Raw genomic sequence first — 12,939 nt, 5'->3', positions numbered from 1 at the left:
CCCTCTAGGACACGGTCTTTGCCACTTTGTGTTGGAAGACGTTCTCTTACCTGAAGCTAAGTGAGACACATTGACTGTCTTTCTTGACTTTCATCACAGTAATTGTTAACTACGAAAGTGAACAGTGTAAGGGATTTTGGATCTTGGACCCCGCTCAGCAGTGAGCGAAGCCTTACAACGCCCGTGCAAGCAAATAATCGCCAGCCTCGTGACAGAAAGCGCTGGTGCCTCTTCTGTTGCTGGGCCTCGGCAGCCGTCTGTTTATGGTCTTGGGTTTTGTCTGCGATGCGGTTGGTAGCATGACCGAGTACCATGGATGCAGCCACAGACCTCGTCTACGCAGCTCTTCAAACGCCAGCACCGGAGAAAGGAGGTTTGAGAGCAAGTCCCTTCTCCTAGACCGTAAGCTCCCAGAACACGGGGAGCTGGCCTCTCCTTTGTGTCACCATCGCACGGCCCAGAGCAGAGCAGAGCTCACACACCTGCTGGGCGGGGGCGTTCTGGGATCGGCGGGAAGGGGGCCTGCTTCTCTCGCTGGCATTCAGCTCCCGGGAACGTCACCGTGGATCTGGCCTGATTAACCACTTATGAGATGTCGGGAAAATCACCAAATACATCTCTTGTGCAAGATTGCTCTATTTGAAAACCCGCAACCTCCCATTACCATGGAAACCACAAAGATTCTACTGTGAATTACAGTTTGAGATTTTTTTTTTTTACTTGGCTGGTGTGTGTAATTAACTTTTTTATCATGTTTTTGATATGCCAGGGGCTGCTCTAACACCTGTAACACTTAGGAGCTTAGGAGACAGGCTCTGTCTTGGAAGGTGTGAGCCCTGGAGTGGCCTCCTGGAGACTGGGGTTCCTGCTCTAACCCTACCCCACACAGGCTGCCGTTAGGGGTGGGACTTTGGAAGATGCACTTCTTGGTCTATGTACCCTCCGTCTTTCCTCGGTCTCGTGGTGGCTGGGGGTGGGGCGTGGTGGGTGTCCAAGCATCGGAGTCCCTCCCAGCAGAAAAACCCCATGACTCCCTAATTGTTTCCCTTTCAGATCACAAATGCAGGCAATATTAATGTCTAAGAGCTTTGAAATAAGTGATTTCACCTCATAAGCCTAAACACCTCACCGTGTTCGCCTGATAGTCTAACCAGGCTACATTAACAGAGGTTTTAAAGTAGCGAGCGCTGGACCAAGGACAAAGTCAACAACACTCACCCTCTTCGCACATATAACAATAATAATCAAAATTGCTACCAGCCATCGATACCTACGTAACCTGGGCACGGAGGAAGGCACATCTCAGTATTTGACGCAAATGACTCCTGAAAGGCCATTATTACTTTCCATTCTCACAAAGCGAGTGAGATTCACAAATATAAATAAACAATCATTGCACAAGCTCTGAGGTAATAAATGACAGAACCGGGTCTGACATCATGGGTCATAAGAGCTTTCCCGAGCCACTTCCTACAGCCCCTGTCACTTCGTGTTGACCGCACAACATGGCTAATTGCACTGGCATTTCCTAAAATTAGTGCCAAAAAAGTCTTCAGATGACCACTGCTGAGTGCAACCACGTATAGTCACCAAAAAATTAGGAATAATATCGAAAGCTTACATTTCCAACTTTGACCCCGGTCCTTACTCATGGAGGGAAAAAAAAAACAAAATAAAATCTCTGTCTCCAAAAAATCTTTCCAAAATGCCAAGTGTTGTCTGGGCAATGTGGCGCTGTAACCGAGATCAGAGATCAGAGCCGCTCCGGGGAAAGTAACTCACCCCAGCTAAGTACCTGCTCACCAGCACATGCACCGACGTACGTGCGCGACCACAGCTTTCTGTGCATGCAGCTTCTGTCCCTTCTATAACCGATCGGTCTTGTAAGATTTCATCACAATATTTCAGATTGTTTATCATTTTGTGCTGATTAATATGGAACACTCGAAGGCCATTCTGTCAACAATGAGTTCTGGGCTGTGAATGCAACAGGGACTAACACCCAGCAATGGAGAACCATGAAGTCTTCAAAGGTCCACACCTGTAAACCAGCAGAAAACTGTGAGCTTTGGTTTCAGTGTGAAAGATAGTCCTATAGGACCTGGTTCTCTCTCTCTTTTTGTTTTTTATTATGCTTTTCTTTAATTTTACGATTAACTGAATGTCAGTTGGGATCCCCTTGTCCTTTGAGAGTTATGTACGTTGGATCGAGACTTCCAACCAAGGGGACTCCAGTCCCGAAAGCCCCCGTCTCTGTCATTCTTATCACTCACAGCTGGCCTCCATCTTCCTTGGCAGTGACGTCTGTGATCAGGGCTGCCGTCTCTCTGTCATGATTTCATACAAATGCCAAGCACAGGGGCGTCTTTGGAAAAGTTAATGAAGCCCTGGGAGCAAGAAGGGGTCACACAGCCTGTAGTTCGAAGGTGCCAGAAAGAATAAAGACTGGGAATTTCTCGAGGGCTGACTCCCACCCCTCAGCCCCCAGGTCCCTGTGCGTGTCCTTCCCTCACTCCAGGACCACCTCAGCTCCCCATTGCTCTGCCCACCACCCAAGCCACCGTGGTGCCTCATTCTGCCGCGAGGAGCTTTCAGCAACTTTTAAATTAGCTTTGTTGTTTGGGTTTGGTCACCAGAGCTTGCTAGAGCAGTGGGCACGGCCATCATCACAGACCCTCGAAGGCAGGCAGGCCTGGGGCACTTTCCAGGGACCAGGGAGGGCGTGCCCTCGTGGAGGTGGCTGCAGGAGAGGGCGTCCGTGGAACGGCTCAGGGAAGCATACTTGTCCCTCTCTGGTTCATCCTACAACAGGAGCAACAATTAGGAAAGCCACCAATGATGGTCAACTCCAGATCTGGACCCGTTGTGCAAGAGGCTGTGGCTGGCCCCACAGACCACGGGGCAGCACTGTCGTCCACATGGCCTGGCTATTGTCCACTTGCATATTCAGTGTCTTGCCTGTGATAAAGGCCCTGAGATTACCCCATTCTACAAAGGAGGAAACTGGGGCAGCAGGAGACCCATGCATTGCTCTGAGGACGCTCAGCCTCAGAGAGCAGGATCAGGATTTGAACACCTGCAGCCTCCCTCCAGAGCTGGACCTTCCAGCCGCCACGAGATCCCGCCACAGGCGGACTGAAATCGATGTGAGATGCCAGCAACCTGAGTCTGGGGACCACGACAGCGAGGGTCTTTCCCAGTGCTGGCCGCCAGTGAGGTATTGGGCAAAGGGTCACTGAATTAACACATTTCCAGAGTTCCTTTCGAGACTTCCAATTTCATAACCACCCCCGTTTCTTTGTTCCACCTTCGGTAGGAACTTGAAGCAACTGTCTCCGTTTCATTTCAAATCCCAAAGCTAGAAACGGCTAAAATGTAGACTAAGGCATCAGTCACGACCCTCACACGCCCAAGCCCTTAGCCGCCCCTCACGGGGGCACGACGGCGACACGTCTGGTTTTATCTGGGCCGTCGGGCGAGTAAATACCGGGCTCTCTGTCACCTGTCCCACCCTGCTTCCCCACACCCGATCTTTTTATTATTGTTACTTCCATTTATTTCACAAAGAGCCGTGCATCCCTCGCTTCCTGTCTTTCCCTGATAAGCATTCTGCTAAATGAAATACAATGAGACTATTGGTGCAAATTACGGAGTAGATAATGTTGCCTGACACCAGGTCAACGGTGTTGTTAGCAATGGAAGGGAGTTACATTGAAACAAAAGATTGTTCAAATGAGGGAACCTGCAAGTTATCGGCCGGTCACAGAGGGTAAAATTATAAATATGTTAATATGTCTTGCTATCATAATATGACTTTGTTGTTAATAAAGTATTGAAAAATTATAATTATATCTAAATATGGTAGACACGGGGCCGTTCAAATCCCTATCTGATATTTGACCATATTTTAAACTTTTATTCTGACAGCCATAATTTAGAAGAAAGAAAAAGGAACTCGCAAAATGACTGATTTTGCTGTCATCTGTTTAAGACCGCAAAATGTGTCCTTTATTATACACCGTCTGTTAAGAAAAAAACTCCTGAATTTAATTCATGATGAAAATCATTCTGGAATCACCCTGAGTTTTTTCTGTTCCTTTTCTTTTGTTTCTTTTGACTTTGGTTGTGGAATGTACCATCAACTTACCAAAAGCAGGGAAATCCCTATTTTAGGGGTTTATCCCTAGGCAGCCACAATATTATTTACAAAGTAACTTGAATTCGCCCAATACGGTTATTATACTTAAGATAAAATTGCGTATTTTTTTCTGCTTGATGTCTAGTTCGCAGACTCAACCCTTTCCACATTATCTCATGAGGCTGAGAATTCAAGTCCCTGGCCTGTGTCCCTGTCCTTTGTCTTTAAGCTCATCACCAGGAACAGGAAGGAATTTCATGGATGGATCAGACGATACACAGCCCTGCCTTCAGCAGCGGTTACCTCCTCTGGGACAATCCGGAAATCTTCGTGAAGGGCCATCGTGAAGGAGGGCATGTGTGTGCAGCGTGGACTGAAACTTTAATAATTGTCATGACCGCAGCGTGTCATTGAGCCATGAGCCTTGTGACGGCTCACAGGAGAGGGATGTGACAGGTAGATTAGGCGGGGCCGGCGTCCTGGAGGACGCCCACCTGTTGTGAAGGGCAGTTGTGTCCAGGGACAAGGTGTCCTGGTTAAGCAAATGGTAGAAGTCAGAGCGTGGGCCCCATGCGGGGTCCCAACGTGTGCGGGACATCCCCTGTGCGCTCAGTGATGCTCACAGTACTTTCTGTTCCCGGTTTAATTTCAGGAGGCTCCGCAGTGGTAACAGACGGGCCAACTGTCAGCTGTCATGCCAGAGCACGGGTTTGAATCTCCGTCCGCCTGACGTCCAAACCCTCCGGGCAGGAATGACCCGTGCAGGGAGCACAGACCCCAGTGTGCCTTACTCAGAAAAAGGAAAAAACACAGCCATGGCACACACTTTGGGGACATACACTGAATGTCTTCCTGATCCGTAAACACGTCTTCTGCTGCTGTCTCAACCGCCTGATACGATCCTTTCAGAACATGCTGGATTCTGCCGTGGCTGTGGCAGTTAGGCGTGCTGGTCTCTGCACTGAGCTGGGAGGCGCCGGCCCGGTTAAAGAAGAGAAACCCGAGTAACGGAGCCATGATTCCACACGTGCTGCCACCAGCCTGCACCAAAGAGTGGCCGGTCTCCACCCCACGCGCTTACCCGGGCAGGTGTGCCACAGCCGGCTGCCCTGAGCGAGAGCTGTGGGAGGAAGGCCCCCTGCGCCCCCTCAGGGTGCCCTCGGCGGGTCAGAGCCGCCCCTCCAGGGGTGGCCACAGCCAGAACCCAGCTGGAAGGGCAGACAGCAGCCCTGACTTCCCAGAGAGGCAACCGTGTGGCTCCCGAAGCCACCGGCCCCTGCTTCGTGGGTCAGACCGGAGCTAAGCCCCTGAGCCCACAGCCTTGCCGGCTCTCTCCAGGGCTGGCCTGCGCGTGTGCTCGGGTTTCCCCCAAGGGCAGCCCCTCCACACGCTGTGCATCAGGACCCCAGCCTCAGCCTTTAGAACCCGACCCAGGTCTCCCCTGGGAGCTGGGGACACAGTTGGGCAGATTAGGGATCTCATCCTCAAGCTCTACAGCCAGTGTTGACCTTGGCCCGAGCCCTGGGCTCCGGGAAACAGCCACAGTTAACAGCCCCACCCTTTCATGCTAACCTCTAAGACGTAGCTAAGAGTCACGGACAGCCCTGTCTGTATGGGGGACCAGGCCAGACGCAGATCCCCGAGCCCCAGGTTCTGCCTCCTTGAGGGTCAGCTGCACTGCCCGCCCCATGGGCCTATCAGGATGAAACGTGAACTCACCAGACCTCAGCTGTGCTTCTCTTCCCTGGGGGTTCCCTTGACCTTGACCCGCCCTTGAGCTCCAGCAAGTGTCAGAATGCAGAAGAATCCTCCCCACATGCCCTCTGAGAGTCTGCGGACCACAACGAGGATGCTGGCCCTCTCCGGGCACAGCAGCCCCAGCCGCCGCGGCCCATGCCACCCAGCGGTGTGCTCCCCAAGACCAGACACCCCTGCCTGACCTGTGACGCTGATGGTCGCTGAGGTAGACCTTGCTCCCTCCTGCAGTAGACTTTTCAAGGAATGTCTCCATTCGCCTGAGTCAGGCTTAGTTTTTGTTTGGACATGATCATGTCCTTCAGGTGGGGGACGTGAGGAAGAAGACAGGGGCCTGGACAGTGTCTCTCTGACAGGGACGAAGCTGGAATCCCTCTTCCCAGTTTTATACCTGGGGGGGCCTCTAAGAGATCACTCAGCCGAAGGCAGAACCAACGGCCCAACTCAGGCCATCAAGGGCTGATGGCAAATTAGTGGTAGATGGAGCTCGACCATGGTTGCCTCCAAACTGTATTTTCTTATAACCCCTATCATTTACCTGGCACTGTGTGGGTTTTTGTTGTTGTTGTTGTTGTTGTTGTTGTTGTTTCAAAGATTTTATTTATTTATTTGACAGAGAGAGAGAGAGATCACAAGCAGGCAGAGCAGCAGGCAGAGAGAGAGGGGGAAGCAGACTCCCCACTGAGCAGAGAGCTCAACGTGGGGCCCGACCCCAGGACCCTGAGATCATGACCTGAGCCGAAGGCAGAGGCTTAACCTACTGAGCCACCCAGGCACCCCCACTGTGTGGTTTTGTAGGAACACGGGAACCCTGGGCTTATGCTACTGACATAACCCAGCGTGATGGCGGATGGAGCTGCCTGGGCGCAGAGGGCAGAGGCCCCACCTCAAGGACGTGGCATTTCCCTCCACCCCTACATCCTCCCCATGCTCCTGCCGTGGTCTTGCCTACGCTGACACCAGAGTTTTACTCACAAAAGAAGCCCAGGCAAATGGAGAAAAATCATCTTTCTTACCAGTACAAGGGCTAAGATTTGGCAAGAAAACACCCCCCTACCCCTGCCCAGTATTTCAAGGATGTTTGGGAAAGTGCGATCACAGGAAACGTTGACTCTGCTCAGCGGTTCTCTGGAACAGTCTTCAAGGTTGTGGGCTCTGCCCCCGATGGCTGTCTCCTGGCGCCCACTGTCCCACCCCTGCCACCGCTGAGAATCTCAGCCTCTGTTTCTGTCCCCTCCATGGTGGACACACCCGTGTGGGTGGGATCCAAGCCCACTGGGCTGGCTCGGGTTCAGGCAGATGTAATCCTGGGCTTCCTCACACATCCTTGCAGAGGGGCCCTGGGACAGCAGAGGGGCAATGCTGAGCATGAGCTGGAAGTAGTTTGCACGTGGCTGTGGCAAATTCTAGCCGGCTCTGTCCACAGCTGTCTTGCCTGCCCGTCCCTCCCCCTGCATCCCTAAAACCCTGGACCCCACACACTGAGCCGTCCGGGCCCTGCAGGTGGCAGCTGGTCCCTGGACGGAGCAACCTGGGTGCCATCATTGTGAAAGTGAGCCAGCCCCAGATCTCACTTCACAGGCTTGTGGAGAAGCTAGGAGAGACCATCATCTACAGCACTGGGGTTCCTGCCACTGGTGAAGCATCGGTAGCTCCCATCACCCAGCAAACTCTCCTCCGGATCCCTGCCGGAGCCACACAAAATCCTGCATGTATTTACCTCCCCCACCGGGAGCTGATGCCCTTCGTTAAGAAACGCTTACACTGCACATGGAAAGAGGCTCTGTCTGCCTCTCCAACATTCATCTTAGTCCAGGCTCTGGAGCCCACGTGGAGGAAAGGGGCATCTCCCGCCAGGGGAGCTTGGAGACAGAGTCAAGGAGTCTCACTTGCATCCTCATCAGGCTAACCCCCGTGAGTCTGCATCCCTGTCCATGTGCTGGACAGTGGGACTCACGGTGCTGGCTATTGACTGACCCGGGTTCCAGGTTATCATGCTTCTGTGCACAGATCAAATAAATGGTCGACATCACTCGCTCAAAGTGGCTTCGTTCTCACCAGCCCCACGAGCAACCCTGCGGGCTCACAGGAAGCTTATTGTCCTTGAAAACGCCCACCTCCCACCCGTGGGTCTGGAGTCCAAGGAGGCCTCTCCACGTCTTCAGCAATTGATTTTTTGTTGTTTTCTCCAAATGTGAGCCTTTGCAAAGAGCCCTGTTCCATCTCCTCCTCAGCCTTGGTCCAGCCCTGTGACCTGTCCGGACTGCAGAGTGGGGAAGAGAGACAGTACCATGTCAAAAATGAGACAAGGGCTAACACGAAATCCCAGTGAGACAAGTGCCCAAAATAAATGGGGGAGAATCGTTCGTTTCAGAGATGGGGTCAAGAGGTAAGGTCACATGAAACTAGACAGTCGCCTAGTTCACTGGGTGGGCAGGAGACATTTCCTAATTTAGAGTCATCTAGTTGTAAGACGGACTATGAGTTCACCGAAATGCTCATTGTTAAATGCAAAATATCCCTCGCCAGAAACATTCATTGTTAAAAGCAGAATATCTCTCAACAAAGCCATTTGTCTCTCTCATTACTCCAGTATGGATTTCCCAGTCACTGTAGATGCGCCAGGCAAGTAGAAGGGGACATAAAACTAAACTGATCTTAACGCGTTCTCTGTCCCGTATTAGACACTAAAACTGAATTACGTTTCCACATATTCCCAGCTGGACGATAATCACTTTCAAGCTTTTTATTTACGACATGCGTCTAGGAAAGGAGTACAAAACATATAAAATTCTTAAACAGCAGTAAATAGACTAAAAATTATTAGATTTGCATCATTATTATTACTATAAATTTTTATGTTTCTATTTTAAAATTTCACATAAGTCTAAGGGGATTTTCCATTTGAGGAATGTCCCTGCCCAGTAAAGTATCGGGGGAAAAAGTCCTCATTCGGAGACCCAAGTAGAGTTTTCCTTCTAAGTACAATTTGAATAAGCTTGGAATATCACCGCACCCAGCTACGGGAACACCGGGCCCCCCTTTGCATCCAGAGAAACAGCCCCGTGCTCAGGACCTACGATCTGCAAAAGGGTCTTGGGTTTGCTCTCCTTCATTGTTCGTTTGCTTTTTGTGTTTATTCATTGGATTCTGTTTTAAGTACAGCTTGAATTTGTGCTTCCAAATCATCCCCCGCGGAAGGAAGTTCCAGAGCATGGGAATCTCGCCTTCCGTCCTCGGGATCCTCGGGATCTCAACCCGAAATCGCAGCCTCGCACAGGGGTGAGGCTCTCACAAGGGGTTCTCAGAGTCAGCACGCAACACCCCCGTCTCTGCTAAGTCAGATGCCGGTGCGGTGAGCCCGGTGCCCCCACGTGCAGCACTGGAGAGCAGAGTGTGGACGCGTCCCGGGCCTGGCGGCCACACAGTTCAACCAAGCCCAGCGGACCCATCACCGACCTCTGACGTCAGAAAGTGCCTTGCACATGATCAATATGATTTTGACATTAATACACTTGGAAGAATTTCTAATAAAAGATACATTAGATTCTCTCTGCTTTCTTTTTAATCATTAAGCAGAAGAATTTTAAATCCGTTTACTCCTGACAGGTATTTCCACGTAGCCTGAGGACGGGCTCCCGCTCGTTTGCACAGCAAAACTCCCGGATCCGCAGAAGATGGTATTTTATCTGGAAGAATGACTGTGGCGACCTCCGCATGCTACCGTTCAGCGTCTTTCTGCATTTGATACAAGACCGTCCGGAGCGGCTTCCCACACGTTGCCCCGATGGAGACAGGTGTAGAGTTCCTGCGCGCTCACTCCTAGCAGTGGAAGTTTTACTTTCTTAACTCGGAGGCGGGGCGCATTTGTTACTCTGTGACCTTTGGTTCAAGGCTTTTTTTAATCAAAGTATGATTAATATCCAGGGCCGTATCAGTCTCGGGTGCACGACGTAACAATCGGACCAGGCTGCCCGTTCCCCAGTGCTCACACGAGAGTCTGCCCTTCTCCCCATCCCCCAACCACCTCCCCTGTGGTGACCAACAGTGTGGTCTCCGTAGTGAAGGGTCTGTTTTCGTTTGTCTCTTTTTTTTTCATTCGTTCATTTAGTTTGTTTCTTAGACTGCACACAGGAGTAGAATCACATGGTATTTATGTGTCTCAGACTGACTTATTCCACTCAGCATAATATCCCCCAAGTCCATCCATGTTGTTGCAAACACCAAGATTTCGTTCTTTTTTGTGGCTGAGTGATACATACACACACACAACCTCTTTTTATCCATTCGTCTATGGATGGACACTTGGGAAGCTTCCATACCTTGGTTTTTGTAAATAATGTTGTAATAAACACAGACATGCGTATATCTTTTCAAATTAGTGTGTTCATTTTCTTTGGGTAAATGCCCAGTAATCCAATTTTGGGATCATAGGGTAGTTCTGTTTTTAACTTCTCAAGGAACCCTCATACTGTCTCCACAGTGGCTGCCCCACCTGGCTTTCCCACCAACAGTGCACCAGGTTCCCCTTTCTCCATGTCCTCGCCCGCACCTGATGTTTCTTGTGTTGTTTTAGTCATTTTTGCTCGTGTGAGGTAATGTCTCATAGTAATTTTGATTTGCATTTCCCTGGTTGTTAGTGATGTCGAGAATCTTTCATGTGTCTCTTGACCAACTGGAGGTCTTCTTTGGAGAAATGTCTGTTCATGTCTTCTGCCCATTTTTAAATTTTGGGGGGGTGTTGGGTTGCAGAAGTTCTTTATAGATTTTGGATAGTAACCCCTTATCAGGTACGTCATTTGCAAATGTCTTCTCCCATTCAGTGGGTCATCTCGTAGTTTAGCTGATGGTTTCCTTTGCTGGGCAGAAGCTTCTTCTTTTGATACAGTCCCCATAGGTTATTTTTGCTTTTGTGTCCCTTGTCTCAGAAGACACGTCTACAAAAATGTTGCTATGGCCGCTATCAGGCCGATTACTGCTTGTGCTCTCTTCTAGGATTTTGATGGTTTTCTGTATCACATTGAGGTCTTTCATCCATTTTGAGTTGATTTCGTGTGTGGTGTAAGAAAGTGGTCCAGGTTCATTCTGCATGTGACTGTCTAGTTTTTCCAACACTATTTGCTAAAGAGACCGTCTTTTTCCCATTAGAGATTCTTGTCAAAGATTAAATGAAACATGTAAGCAGGGGTTTGTTCCAGACTCTCTGTTGCCTTCCATCCATCTATGTGTCTGTTCTGGGGCCAGGACCATACTGCTCTGGTTACTCTAGATATTTCGTAGCTCTTGAGATCCGGGATTGTGATAACTCCACGTTTGTTCTTCTTTTTCAGGATTGCTTTGGCTCTTCAGGGTCTTTTGTGGTTCCGTACACATTTTAGGGTAATTTGTTCTAGTTCTGGTGTCTCCTGACACCTTCGTCTTTGGGGGATAGGTCTCAACACACGTCTTTTTGGGGAGGACAGAAACACTCAGACCACGCCATTTCTGAAAAAGGAAGTGAGAGGTATGAGAATGTGAGTTTTTTCTCACACCTGCTGCTCATGGGCTCACACCCACTGTTTGTCGCAAAGGCCAGCATGCACATGCACATCTCATAACACGTTTACATATGAGTATTTATTGTGCCACATAATGTATTTTTCCCTTCAAACTTAATCATCCCATCAAATACGTATGTAGTTGGCTGCTATGTGCCCTGAATTCAGTGTGGCTGTCAGTCGCTCGGCCAGCGGATGTGTGGAAAATAAACTGAATTCTGCGACCATGGCCAAAGGCTCTGCCAGGAGTTCACCTGTGCCTAACAAGGGACAGCAGCCTTGGAGGGCTCAGCCCCTAGACCCGCACAGAACGGCTTCAGACTCTGACTGTGTGAGCGTCCCTGGGCAGCTGTGACAACACTTCCCCTTAGCTGGGATAACATGTACGTGGTGGTTGGCCCAAAGAAGCCGCCCAACAGACGAATCTTCCTGTGGAAATAACCAGCGTCCTCTAGAGGCCTCTCCCTCCTAGTCTTTATAGTGATGGAAGGGACCCGCTGAAGCCAAGTGCCCCTCCCGTGTGACCACGCTGCGAAGGCTCGTTGGATACACACCAGAGAGAGTGCTGTGTTGCTGGGGACAAGTGAAGGAGGCTCTTTAAGGCCGATCGCCCTAGAGGGCAGGGACTGAGAGGAACACAGCTATTTCCTCTCTGATTCAGAAACAGTATCTGTTATAGGCACTCATCCAACAAAGCCTTTGGATAATTATTCACTGAAGTCTGTAATAGGTTACTGGTATACCGGAAATAAATATGACCGAAGACTGTCGGTGAGAACACTGTCTGGGGAGAGTCAGAGTCATAATCCAATAAATATGCAACGACACGGGTGTTTTACATAAAGGGAAGCTACATTAGAAAGTCAGGCACACATCTTCCCCCAATTTAGAATTCACATTTCTTTCAGGCTTTGAGTTAGACTTCAATCTTGACAGATTTAAGTGGTAATCTGTTATAGTATGAGATGGCATGAAATGTATTTATTGACATTTCAAATTATAGCATTTTCAATGAGAAAGGCATCTAATTTTGAGCTACTAAAACAGCATGGTGTAGTCATATATTTCTTGCTGAATAGTAATCACTCAGAGATACAGGATTCTTATTTATGGCAGGTATCCAGGATGCGAGTGCTACGTACAAAAAATGATGTTAAATCATGAAAACTTGCCATCCTGATTATTAACATGCCGCACTTCTACTTTAAAATGCTAAAGAATCCTGTGATATTTCTGCATTTAATAATCGCAGCAGCTCAATAAAAAAAATACAAAATCATTATTTCCTGACATTAATGAAGTCAACTTTTCCAGTGCAATTTGAATAGGCCATTGAACAACGGGACTCAGAAATGCATGAAAACCAGGTCAGCTGCTTGGCGTGTCCAACAATATGTCCACAATTCCATGAAGGGTAATCTTAAACCATTTTCCAGAACAGCCTAGTACATCTTTATCTTAAAATTCCAAATGTTTCAACAATAGACGATTGTTAAGAACTAGACAATT

This window comes from Lutra lutra, chromosome 8 (genome assembly GCF_902655055.1).
Source record: "Lutra lutra chromosome 8, mLutLut1.2, whole genome shotgun sequence".
NCBI lineage: Eukaryota > Metazoa > Chordata > Mammalia > Carnivora > Mustelidae > Lutra > Lutra lutra.
Note: the sequence above shows the minus strand (reverse complement) of the source record.